The 13,180-nt window shown below is 40.1% G+C and overlaps 1 protein-coding gene across 3 annotated transcripts in view; it reads left to right on the top strand.

The window, feature by feature from the left end:
* The window catches only part of LOC139944335 (E3 ubiquitin-protein ligase TRAF7-like), a 130,628-nt gene that overhangs the window by 34,107 nt on the left and 83,341 nt on the right, over positions 1-13,180 (top strand). The gene's annotated exons all lie outside the window — the stretch shown is intronic.

Raw genomic sequence — 13,180 nt, 5'->3', positions numbered from 1 at the left:
CCAATAAACCACTTTTTCAATAAATCTTTGAGGTCGTTCACACGCCGTACTAAAGTTGGTCTAAGTCCACTTAGACCGGTTCGGGTTCAACTTTTGTGCGTGTGAACGCAAATAAAGTTAGACCGGATCGGGTTTAAACCCCAAAACTTAAACCATCCAGCGAGGCGGTCTAAGTCTAAACCGGTTCGGGTTTATCTTTTAACACTGCGTGTGGACAGAATGACATCCGGTTTTAACTCACAACGGACGACCCATTGTGTGGTTCAATGCACACGCCCGGGACCCGGAGTATTTGTATACGGTTTCTGTTGCCTCTGATGCTGAAAAGCACCGAGTATTTATATTACTTTCTTGCCGCTTACCGAGTTGGCGAAACCCTCTCGATCGGTGTATGCAGTTTAACACAGGCCCACGCCCATGATTTATTAAATTCTGAAACAAAATTATATTTTCCAAGCTTTTTTTGTTGAGTGTCCTACAATAAATTGAAACTGCTTTTCATGCGTATACTACGAGTGCAGCGAAGAAGCATTTTTGTAATGCTTCTCACATGTACAGCGCTGCCATCCCATAGTGATCACTCTCTGATATCCCATAGTTATCCATCACCGATCCCGTGGATGTGCCTTTCTATTACTTTCAATCTTGGAGAATGAACTGCAGTGGGCGCGAGGCTGTGTGTAGGGGAAATTCCCTACGCCAGCAATATCACCACGTTGTTGGGAAGTTGGGAAAATACTGCAAAGTACATGTATTTACGTAACTTGCACGTGTGTAGTTGTGTTTATGAACGAATCAGAATAAAAATCGCGGCACCAGCTTTTGAGAGATCGCAACTTCCAATCGATTGAAGTACAAACTAAAAGTATTTATTAAATCGGAAACAGTGGTATAAAACAAAACACAAAAATGAAACGTGTTCTGTTTCATGGAATATGGACAATTTTTTGGTGAGTTTTCTCGGCGGTTTGTATCAATATTTTATTTGTTTAAAAAAATAATTTCGAGTCGTGTTCATGTTTGTTTTAAGTGCCCATATCCTCCTAACGGTAAAACTGTTACCGCGTTCGATTGAGCCATTTGTATCAAATTATGCTCTGATGATCATCCAGGGCATGGGCACTCGGTATCTCGGCATACTCGGTGCGTGAATCTGATGAACAAAACCGGATGTTAGAGCAACGGGTCGCGTCTACTTTGACCTCTTAAAACCGAAGATAAACCGGATCGGGTTTAACTCTGTGCTGTCTGAACGCAATGGGTTTTTATTTTTACGACCACCCCCCGCTGCTCGTAAAAGTTAGACCGGTTCGGGTCTAAGTTAGCACGCTGTCTGAACATACCCTTTGCGGCACAGAATCACACTTCCATAATGATTATTGACACTCAAGCCTTGTATCACACACACAAGTAGTAAAAGACAAATGTCTGGGCATTCTTAAGTAGTTCTTACAGTTCAAGAAACCTTCCCAAGTTTTTTTGATGAAATTGCTTTGAATCACCTACATCACGTAGGAAAACTGTCTTCAGCTGTTCAAATATACCGAGTTTGAAACATCAATGCACAGTATGTAACTGTAAGTACAGGAATTTCCTGGTGCATCAATTTATAGTTGATATGTATGGGATGTGCATAGGTTACCAGACTTTTTGTTTCAGTTAAAGACTTTAGAGAAGTGGCCATAACAAGTTCTCACTTTAACCTGGTTGTGAGTCCTTGCCACACTGGAATAAAAAAGAGAAAAGTAAGTTTATTGTAAAAACATAACATGGTGCTATGTAAAAAGCATACATTGTAGGTCTCATAATTCAGACTTCATGTAGTCCCACATACCTTGAAGGAAAATACGTTGAATGTTGAAGTGCCTTGAGTGTCACTGAGTGTTGGATATGAGCGCATAAGAAGCCATTATTATTATTATTATTATTATTTTTTTTTTTCCTGCAGCCTCTAGATACAATGTTCAGTGTGCCAAAGTGCTCAATCAAAATGTCCGCATTATTTTATTTCGGCTTCTCGTTGAGTCCACTAATCCCTAAAGCTTGACCAGTCATCAACATGGCTTAACAATTCCCAACCCAAAATCCCTGGCAAATCTTTAGGTGATAAGCACTATCAAAACACTTCCAGAAAAAAAAAACTACACTGACACTTAACAACAGAGGGTGTCCTTCCTCGATGCTTCTAAGAACTTTTCACAAATACCAATGGATCAAACTTGATCGCTAGCTAGACCAGCATGCACCTCATTCAACGCCTACATGTACAGCGCATGTACCGAGTATTAGCGATAAGGTCTATTGGATTTTATTTCATTTCATTTTCGGTTTTATTAAAAAATATCATATAACAAATTCAAAGACTACAAATATTTTGTTGATAAAAAAGTGAAATAAAAAAAAAGTGATGTCAATTAGAATTAATTAAAGTCAAAACATTAAAAAAAAAAAAAATAACATAGGGGTGCTGAAACATATCGTTACAAGTCATGCAGGTTGTTAGAACATCGGGGATTTGGAACATCTAGAGGTGTTGGAACATATAGGGGTATCGGAGCATACATGTAGGGTTGTTGGAACATATGGGTGTTGAAACATAGGGGTATCGGAGCATACATGTAGGGTTGTTGGAACATATGGGTGTTGAAACATAGGGGTATCGGAGCATACATGTAGGGTTGTTGGAACATATGGGTGATGAAACATAGGGGTATCGGAACACACATGTAGGGTTGTTGGAACATATGGGTGTTGAAACATAGGGGTATCGGAACATACATGTAGGGTTGTTGGAACATATGGGTGATGAAACATAGGGGTATCGGAACACACATGTAGGGTTGTTGGAACATATGGGTGATGAAACAAAGGGGTATCGGAACACACATGTAGGGTTGTTGGAACATATGGGTGTTGAAACATAGGGGTATCGGAGCATACATGTAGGGTTGTTGGAACATATGGGTGATGAAACATAGGGGTATCGGAACACACATGTAGGGTTGTTGGAACATATGGGTGATGAAACATAGGGGTATCGGAACACACATGTAGGGTTGTTGGAACATATGGGTGTTGAAACATAGGGGTATCGAAACATACATGTACATGTAGGGTTGTTGGAACATATGGGTGATGAAACATAGGGGTATCGGAACATACATGTAGGGTTGTTGGAACATATGGGTGATGAAACATAGGGGTTTCGGAACATACATGTAGGGTTGTTGGAACATATGGGTGTTGAAACATAGGGGTATCAGAGCATACATGTAGGGTTGTTGGAACATATGGGTGATGAAACATAGGGGTATCGGAACATACATGTAGGGTTGTTGGAACATATGGGTGTTGAAACATAGGGGTATCGGAACACACATGTAGGGTTGTTGGAACATATGGGTGATGAAACAGGGGTATCGGAGCATACATGTAGGGTTGTTGGAACATATGGGTGATGAAACATAGGGGTATCAGAGCATACATGTAGGGTTGTTGGAACATATGGGTGTTGAAACAGGGGTATCAGGGCATACATGTAGGGTTGTTGGAACATATGGGTGATGAAACATAGGGGTATCGGAACATAGGGGTGTAGAGAAACACGGGTTATAGGAACTTAAAGGTGTTGAAACTTGCAATACATGTGGAGCATGAATTATTACATTGGTTCGATAGTCCCCCCCTTTAAACTAGTGGCATTTTTCTCTTGTTTCAGTTTCTACATGTTCTATGTCCAACTGAAGTACAAATCAGTTTCTATACTTGAAACAGGAAAAATAAACCCCCCCCCCCCAAAAAAAAAAATGGGCACTCACTCTTATCATATAAGATGGAGTATGCAAATAGTCATGGGAAACACAACATCCTGCCTACTGAGTACTATTTAAAATGTGGTTGGGTAGAAATAGCACCATTTGCTCATTCTGTAGTAAGATTTAAAGCTGAGTTGATGAGAAGTTCATGACAGTCAGGCAGTTTGAATGATGGGGGAAAAACTAAATCTATCTTCGTGGCAAAGGTTTAAAACTCCATTGACTTTTGGTGGATCAGAATTTGCTATTTATACGATTCCTAACCATTTGTTGCACAGAATAATTAAAAAAAAAAAAAAAAAAAAAATTTTTTTTTTCAATAGCACCCACGGTTGAAAATCACATCAACTGAAAGCTCAACAGTCACTCTAAACAACCGAATGAGGGTTTATATGGGTGTTCCGTAGTTTTGAAGTTACAAAATTGACCGTTTGTCAAAGTCCAATTTGACGTGTTTTTTTGTGTCGCTAGTAGCGACCACCATGAGTACCACCAAAGGGCTAAAGGGCAGCCATGAATAAAATGTTATTCTTTGCTGTGCCATTTTAAGTAAGTAGTTGGCCAAAAATAGTGGGCCTAGATCGATGACTTGTTACTCAGAGTGATGACCCCCTCCCCTCCCCAGCCCTAGATAGTGAGTATAAATATATTGAACACCTGCGGCATGGTGAATAATGATGAAAACTTTGCTCAGGCTGTCGCAGACAAAAACACAACTGATTGCACATGCAAATTAGCAACAAAAAAAGAGAGAGAATTTTGCTTGGGTTCTAGGCATGCCTTGAAATACACAGAGGCCATGGCTTCTGTTGCCCCTTGTCTAGCCTTTAATCAAGGCGCACGCGGTGGCGGCATCCCTCGATGTCGCGCACGAATAAAGACCAGCGCGAGCGGCGAAGCCGCGAAGCACCTTTAGCTACTTCTTTATCTACACAATTATTCATATATGCACCTTCTGTGTGTTGCGCTCAGCACGTGACTTTTCAGCGCACCAATTTGTGTGTGTGGGTAATGGGGCGTGCACGCAGCACGTGATCTATGGCAATAGTCTTCTTATTAGCTAACAACTCATCACGCTCAGAATGCATTATGCATTACATTTCTCCCACCAAAATCTGTGGCAAAAAGCAAAGAAAAACATTAGGCCCCAAAACGAGTTGCTAAAGGCGCTTCGCCCCTCGCGCTGATATTTTTGTGTGTGTGATATCTTGGTTCGTGCTTGACATCTGGGGGTGCCGCGTGCGCCTTGACTTAAGGCTACCCCTGGTTCTGGTCTTGGTTCCCCCTCAACCATTTCCTGACTTGAACAGTTTTTCAAGTGGAAGTGCCCTTTGCAAAATAAATATGGCCTTGCCTTGCTCTTTGAGAGATGAAATTCCAGGCTCGAATCGAGTCCCAGATCATAAAGCAGAAAGCAGAAATAACGTCATTGTAACAGACAATATTCAAACCAGTCTTGCTGTGTAATAGTTGACATGGGGAAGTTTAGCCCCATTAACGTTTTTGAGATATGTTGGACACTGTATGACAGTATGAGTGCACTGTTTGATTTGGGTGTATGCAGATAAATAGTGTTTTAGTTTTGTGTCCACCATATCTCAAAATGGCTTATGGTTTGACACAAGCAAATGTTCTATTGGGTTGTGTCACTAGAAAACACTTATTGCCGATTGTTGTCTCATCTTTGCACTAATCATCTTGCCATCTCATTCTCATTTTGCATCCTCCTTTTTATCACCCGCTACCTCCCGCTCTCTCTCTCTCTCTTTCCTCATCATTAGCCACGCCCAAAACTAACCACCAAGCACCGGTACAGTGATCTCAACCGATCCAAGAGCGTGGACAGCTCTGAGGGTAGCGAGGTAGGGTGACTGTGCTATGTGTCTGGGATATTAATCTCTCATTTTAGACATTCTCATCAGGGCTCATCATATTTCATGGCTCTGCTGACTGGAGAATTCTGCGTTTACGATCACCATCCTTCACACAAGCAAAACTTCCCTGCTAACCTGCGAAATACGCTTGATGTAAGCGCAGAATTTTTGTAAGCGTTGATTCTTTGCTCACAGTAATCAGAGCCATGAATTTGGGATCCGATGGGGAACTTTCATGAAGCTGTTTGGCACAACAAAACCGCTTAGCACTGAAAAATAACGCTGCTAAACGGAAACAGGTAACAATAGCCAAATAATACCATGTGTTGCTTGTAACTTGCTCCGTCTGCTAAATTTTGCTCTGCTGGAAACATTTGCTGAGTACCATTTGCTGGTTAACAGCCTCATGAAATTCAACCTGGTACATTTAGATATTGCTCAGCATACAGTATTTTTAATTGGCAGAAACTCATCGCAGCCACTATGGGTGCGTTCGATAAAGCTCCCCTGGGTCGACCCTGGTATGTTCGAATAGCTTTGACGTCATTCCAGGGGCTCACCCGAGTCGGCCCCAAGTGCCCTGCTTGTGGAGTGGGTCACTTGGGGTGCGGCCGAGGTGCATGACATCACCACGAGAGGGCTAGTGATTGTTGGATTAGCTCTTGTCAGGTGCTCACCCAAATGAGCACCGCGGGGTTGACCCAGGGAAGCTAATCGAACGCGCCCAATGTCATACTATGTAGTTTGGACTGGCTGCTACACATATTTTTTAGTAAACTTTAAGGTGATGCTGTTAGGTTTGTTTGTTTGTTTGTTTGTTTGTTGGAGTGTTTGTTTGTTTGTTTGTTTGTTTGTTTGTTTGTTTGTTGTTTTGATTTTTTGGGGTAAGGGTGCTGAGATAACTTTGGGGTGAGAGATGTACAGATGTAGAGAGATGTATTATGTACATCAGTATCATGTAGCTAAACTAGCTGTTTATGTCAAGCCACAGCTTCTTTTCAGAGTAAAGTGTTTACATGGTACAGAGATGTAGGTATGTAGATCAGTGTTTGTATCTAAACTAGCTGTTTACGCTAAGCTACGTCTTCTCGACAGAGTAAAGCATTTGCTTGATACAGAGATGTATGTGCAATGTACATACATCAGTGTAAGCTAAACTAGCTGTTTACGTTAAGCCACGGGGAAGCTAATCGAACAGAATACAGTGTTTGCATGATACAGCAGTGTTTGTAGCTAAATTAGCTGTTTACGTTAAGCCACGGGGAAGCTAATCGAACAGAGTACAGTGTTTGCATGATACAGCAGTGTAGGTAGCTAAACTAGCTGTTTACGTTAAGCCACAGGGAAGCTAATCGAACAGAATACAGTGTTTGCATGATACAGCAGTGTTTGTAGCTAAATTAGCTGTTTACGTTAAGCCACAACTTCTTGACAGAGTACAGTGTTTATGTGCAGATATACGAATCTGTCTGTCAGCGTACATGTAGCTGCACTAGTTGTGCCACTGCTTCTTTAATAGAGTCAATGAATCGTTGGCTGAAGGAAGGAGTATTACATGTAGTTGGCTTTAAAGTAGTCTTGGTGCAAGACGTTGTTATTTACTATCACTCAACTATCGTGATCCCCGCTCCACTTCTTCCTCACCGCGCACATTCTGACATTACATGTACTCTCAAACGCTAGTGGGCGCTGTTGAAAAGCTTCCAGATCACCACCACACACCACTTCTTGCTGGTGGGACCGCGGCTTTCAGAAACGCCCTCTATCGGTGGAATAGTTGCGACGTATGTAGCATTGAGTGTATGGGGCCTAGATGAGTTGCGACGTATGTAGCATTGAGTGTATGGGGCCTAGGCTAGGATATTACCATAGGGGTTGACCAAAACGTCTTGCACCAAGACTAGCTTTAAAGTCGAACCTGCCATGGTAAATAAGCAGCTATTGATGTCTAGGGTGGCTGGAGTCCATTGGTAACGGCCTTGGCAGTCCATCGGGAGCTAATTCACTTATCCCATGGGAAATTGCTCCTTGGTTCCTAATTGTTGAGTTCCCAAGGGATTTAAGAATGTTTTCCTTTTCCTTCAAAGCCATGTTTAAGCAATGCCGGAAGAGAGAATGTGTGACATAAATAATGTTTTTTGGCAGGAATTGGATAGATGAGTTTGCATTTTTGTTGACTTCGCAAACTGTAGTGTTTTTTATTGAACCTTGTTGTGCATGGTTCATGGGATTTTGTTGTTTTGAGTTCTGTAAGTAGACATGATAGATCTATCAGTGCAAATGATGAGCTGTTTATAGCCGCTTCATCAAGCCTATTTCACACAAGGCGTTGAACTGGCAACTAGCTCCAGGCTCCAAGAAGGAAATTCATCCATTGTTTCCAGAAAGAAAAAAAAAAGGTTTTGGACATTACTTTTTCTATGTGTCCAATGCAGACACCATACTCCTTGTAGACCCACCAAACTAATGACAATTTCCATCTTTACCTAGTGTTTCTTGAAATTTTCTCATAGTCCAAAACATATTATTAACGAAGAACTAAGAAGACTCCAAACCACTGCCACTTGGTTTGTGCTGTTTTAGTTGGTTGTCTGAATTCTTGAATCTGCCAAATGGTTTTATATCAGCATTGGCGGCCATTTTGAAAAAATGGACCATGGCCAGCTGGCAAATTCAGAAATTTCATGTTTTAGTATAAAGTACACGTACATGTGTGCCAAGTTTCTTGCTTTTACCACAAAGTGCACAATACTGTTAAATTATAGCAATTATCCGCTGGACTAAAACAGTGGGGCGGCCATTGCCTGCTGGCTACCCAAATTGCCATGCGCGCACGCCTACATCAATCCCCGTGCTCTTTTTTTCTCCAAAGTTAAATCATATATTTGTTTCTTGAAGATTGAAACTTACATGGTAGGACACTGTAGGACCTAGAAACTTTGGCAATGATACCAAAGCATTTTCTCCTTGGTAAAGGGCACCCTATGAGGAAATTGTAAATTTCTAGTGGAGCATTTCATCACTGCAATAACCTATCTTTCTGAAAGTTTGTAAATACTCAGCGCCTTGAGTACCTTGTTTGGTAGGTACATATGCGCTATATAAGACTTCGATATTATTATTATTACATTATTTTAAGGGCACCTATGCAATGATCAGGGGGCATTAAGGTAATTGCCTTTGTTGCCTAAGTGAAGCATCAGCCCTGCCGTCGATTTCACAAAACTCTTCCTAACTTAAGACTAATCTTATAGGACTTAGGACGAGTCCCAACCCTGCACTGTAGCATTCAGACCTTAAGATTAATCCTAAGTTAGGAGGAGTTACTCGTCCTAACTCGAGATAAGACGAGTCCTAACTCTTTGTGAAATCGACCCCTGCCATATTAATAGCGCACAGTTTAGCCATGTCATGGTGGGGCTTGAACTTTCTGCTCACACAGCAACTAATGTAAAGAAAATGATGTATTAATACCAAGCAGGTGATGGCACATTTGTAAGTCTTCTCGAGAATCCCTCAAATTTGCGCTTTGCGCTAAGCGAAAAAAAGTGGGTAAAGAATCGGAAGCCATTTAATGACCTGGAATGCAGCTAATTATATTAAACACCTGATTAGTCGACTTGGATTATGTACATGCACAGATAATTACTGTAAAATGAAACTTCTGGCAAATATTTTTTTCGTCACGACAATTTTTAAAGTGTTTGTTTTCCTTTCTGTGGAGGAAAATGGCAATTTTCAGATTAAAAAGGAAATTATTAATCAAAACATAGTCGAGATATCATATGAATTCCTCTTAAAAGTTCAGGTTGATTTACCCATGAGCTTGCTGCTGTTACCTAGTGTGGCTTGTTTATTGACTTTTTTTATCTTGGAAGACTTGAGTGGGGATCTGGAAGGTGGAAGTCTAATTTAAATGTACTTGATAACAAGTCCAGTTTCTGAACCCTGTCTCAGATACTATACAGAGAATGTGGGTCAAACGGTTAGTTTTAGGACAAAGTTGAGATAAAATTTTGGTATTTTATTTTGGGCCTTTCCATCTAGCGAAATTTGTGTTACCGATTTTCGCAGAGCTCTCTCAGCTTTACCAGTTAATGTTTCATTTTAGTGTGAACATGGGGATTTAGTGTAGAGTTTTAGGTTTTTAAAATAAAAAAATTGAACACTAAAATCAAATTAGTCTTGCAGCTAGAGAATGGAGAATAATGAAGGAGGCGCTCAAATGTAAGGCGGGTTACCATGGAATCTCCCCTTACTGTTCTTTGGTCAAACTATTCAACTGTGTTTTTTTGTCTATACAAAAGCATTCTTTGGTTACAGCAAATGAGTAAAGCATTTTGGGGGGTCTGTGGCAAACTGTTTTTTGGTTTTTAGCAAACTAATAACTGTCCTTTGGTCTATAGCAAACTAGTAAACCGTTCTTTGGTCTTTACAGAACTATTCTTTGGTTACAGCAAACAAGTAAAGTATTTTTGGGGGTCTGTGGCAAACTGTTCTTTGGTTTTTAGCAAACTACAATGTATTAAATATTCTTTGGTAACAGCAAATTAGTAAAGCGTTTTGTTTTGGTCTGGCAAATTGATCTTTGTAGCAAACTATTAACTGTTCTTTGGTCTAAAGCAAACTAGTAAAGAGTTGTTAGATCTGTAGCAAGCTATAACTGTTCTTTGGTGTATATCAAACAAACGTTTGGTTAGAGCAAACTAGTAAAGTGTTTTTTGGTCTATAGCAAACTGTTCTTTGGTCTATAGCAAACTAGTAAAAATGATTAGGTCTTCAGCAAACTAGTAACATGTTCTTTGGTCTATGCAGTAATTGTAGGGAAGTCACTCAATTAATGGGTTTGCATGCCCAGGCATTATTGAATTGGGAAGATCAATTCGCTCTGTTATGTCCCTTTACTCATATACTTAATGACATTGTGGTTACTACTGAATTCCCTGTGCCAAACCACGTATGGGAAACAGTTTCCATTTCAAAAGAAAATGCATTGAAAAAGTGAAATTTTTGGTTAAACTCATTCAAACTGTCTATGTTACATGTACAATGAGCATAAAATAGTTATCCAGGGGTGAATTTCACAAGAGTTCAGACTTGTCTTATCTTGAGTTACATGTAGGATGAGTTACTTGTCCTAACTTAGGACTAGCCTTAAGTTTTTAATATCTCCCAGTACTAGTAGGACTAGTACTAACTCTTTGTGAAATCGACACAAGCAGCTTCTCAAAACATGAAGTCAACTGGTTATTGTCTACCATCATGACCCAGTTTCATCAAGCTGTGTAGCACAAGTACTGCTTGACAGATGTCTTTGCTAAGCAAAGATTGTGGCTGGTACCCTGTGTCTGCTAAGCAATTCTTTTTCGGTGCTAGCAACTTTTTGTGCTTACAGTCTTTATGATTGAAATAGGGTGCTGAATAAAGTCAGATAACTTCCCGCTAAAATCTGCAAAGTGACTTCAGCCTCAATCTCGGGTTCAGCCAAAACGAAGTGCCAGGGTGTCGATTTCACAAAGAGTCAGGACTAGTCCTAGGAGATATTAAAAACTTTAAGGCTAGTCCTCGGTCTAAAGGTAACTCATCCTAACCCGAGGTAAAACTAGTCTTAACTCTTTGTGCAATCCACCCATAATTACAGACCACAAGGCTGGGTGCAAGGTTGCCTCCAGGCAAAATATGACGCCAAATCAAATTACATGAATCAAGGAAGGAACTTTAACATGCAGAAACAGCCTGAGTCCTGCCTATTAATGTTCCCCCGGTAATTTGAACCACACATATATTGGTGACAAGTGCGGAAAGTTGAATATATATCAGTGGCCTTCACCTTTGACCTTCATGTTACATGCAATAGGTTAAAGGGTCGGGGTACTTTTTGTGGGACAAAACGTAATGTTCACCGATTTACATTAAACTGACATGGTTTGAAGATAATGGTGGTAGAAAGCTTCCCTTAAAAATCACTTGCTGAGGTGCTGAGGACCTTTTTGTTTTTGAGATATGAGTAAAACAAATCACAAACAATATTTTTTTTTTTTCATGACATTCAACTAATGTATTTCTTTTACAAGATAAAAGCTCTACAAGCATGTACATATTCCAGGGGTGGATTTCACAAAGGTAGTCCTAACTTAGGACTAGTCCTAGGCAATGCTAAGAGATAGGACCAGTCCTAAGTTAGGATGAGTTACTGGTCCTAACTTAGGACCAGTCCTATCTCTTAGCATTGCCTAGGACTAGTCCTAAGTTAGGACTACCTTTGTGAAATCCACCCCTGGAATTGTATTTATTTTACAAGTGGAACAGATAAACACTGTCACACTTGTCACAAAAAGTTGTGTGCTTTCAGACGCTTGATTTCGAGATCTCAAATTCTAAATCTGAGGTCTCGAAATCAAATTCGTGGAATTTTTCTTTTTTTCTCAAAAACTACGTCACTTCAGAGGGAGTCGTTTCTCACAATGTTTTATATTATCAACCTCTCCCAATAACTCGTTACCTAGAAAGGTTTTATGCTAATAATTATTTTGAGTAACTACCAATAGTGTCCACTGCCTTTAAGAAACACAACCTCTTTTTTTTCACACCAGAGATACATGACTCGCGTGTTTCCTGTTTTCTCAGTAACTAAACCTGATAGAATGAAACAACATTTAGCAATACTGACAGCAACAGTTACTCTATGCATCAGGCCATTCTCAACGTAAGCTGCATGTACTTTCTCTTAAGTTGATTCGGAAAAATTTATTACAACGCTTATCCGTTCAATGAAGGGTCGCAGACTCTGTACTGACATTATTTGAATAATCAGAAAAAAATCCACCCATACTACAAATTTGTGTATTTTATATGCACGCAAACAAGTGTTAAAATAATGGTTAGCATAAAAACTTACATGTACATGTACTGGGTAACGTGCAATGGATAGTCGTTGATAGTTTAAAGCCTTGTGAGAAACGGCTTCCTCTGAAGTAATGTAGTTTTTTGAGAAAGAGATAATTTCTCACTCAAGTGCAAGAAGTCTTTTATTAGGCATCTGAAAGCACACAAATTTGTGCAGCAAGGGTGTTTTTTTCATTATTTTCTTGCAACTTTGATGACCAATTTAGTCCAAATTGTTACAGATTTGTTATTTTATGCATACGTTGGGATACACCAAGTGACAATACTGGGCTGGGTTTCACCAACAGTTAAGACTAGTCTTATCTTGAGCTAGGACGAGTTACGTCCTAACTTAGGACTAGCCTTTAGTTTGTAGTATCTCTTAGGACTAGTCCTAAGTTAAGACTAAATGTAGTCTTAACTCTTTGTGAAATTGACCCCTGCTGGTCTGTGACATTTACCAAAGATGTCCAGGGGGTGGATTTCACAAATAGTTAAGACTAGTCTTATCTCTACTTTACTCGTCCTAACTTAGAACTAGCCGTGGGTTTTTAATATCGCCTAGGACTAGTCCTAAGACTAGTCCTATCTCTTTGAGAAATCGAC

Source organism: Asterias amurensis, chromosome 11, assembly GCF_032118995.1.
Source record: "Asterias amurensis chromosome 11, ASM3211899v1".
Taxonomy (NCBI): Eukaryota; Metazoa; Echinodermata; class Asteroidea; order Forcipulatida; family Asteriidae; genus Asterias; species Asterias amurensis.
This window is presented reverse-complemented; position numbering and strand designations above follow the sequence as displayed.